We start from the raw sequence: 474 nt of genomic DNA, 5'->3' as shown, positions 1-474 counted from the left end.
ACCTGCCTCCGAGACAGGACCTGCTTCCAAGACAGGACCGGTCTCCGAGTCAGGACCGGCCTCCGAGACAGGACCTGCTTATGAGACAGGACCTGCTTCGGAGTCAGGATCTGCCTCGGAGTCAGGACCTTCCTCCGAGTCAGGACCTTCCTCCGAGTCAGGACCGTCCTCCGAGTTAGGACCTGCCTTCGACTCCGGACCTTCCTCAGAGTCAGGGCCTGTCTCAGAGTCTGGACCTGCCTATGAGTCAGGACCTGCCTCCGAGACAGGACCTGCCTCCGAGTCAGGACCTGCCTCCGAGTCAGAACCTGCCTCCGGGTCAGGACCTACCTCCGAGTCAGGACCTGCCTCCCAGAAAGGACAGATCTCTGAGACAGGACCTGCCTCCGGGTCAGGACCTACCTCCGAGTCAGGGCCTGCCTCTGGGTCAGGACCTACCTCCGGGTCAGTACCTGCCTCGAGTCAGGACCTACC

The sequence above is a fragment of the Poecilia latipinna genome, unplaced genomic scaffold, assembly GCF_001443285.1.
Source record: "Poecilia latipinna isolate Pla-1442-1.1 unplaced genomic scaffold, P_latipinna-1.0 Scaffold1222, whole genome shotgun sequence".
Classification (NCBI taxonomy): domain Eukaryota; kingdom Metazoa; phylum Chordata; class Actinopteri; order Cyprinodontiformes; family Poeciliidae; genus Poecilia; species Poecilia latipinna.
This window is presented reverse-complemented; position numbering follows the sequence as displayed.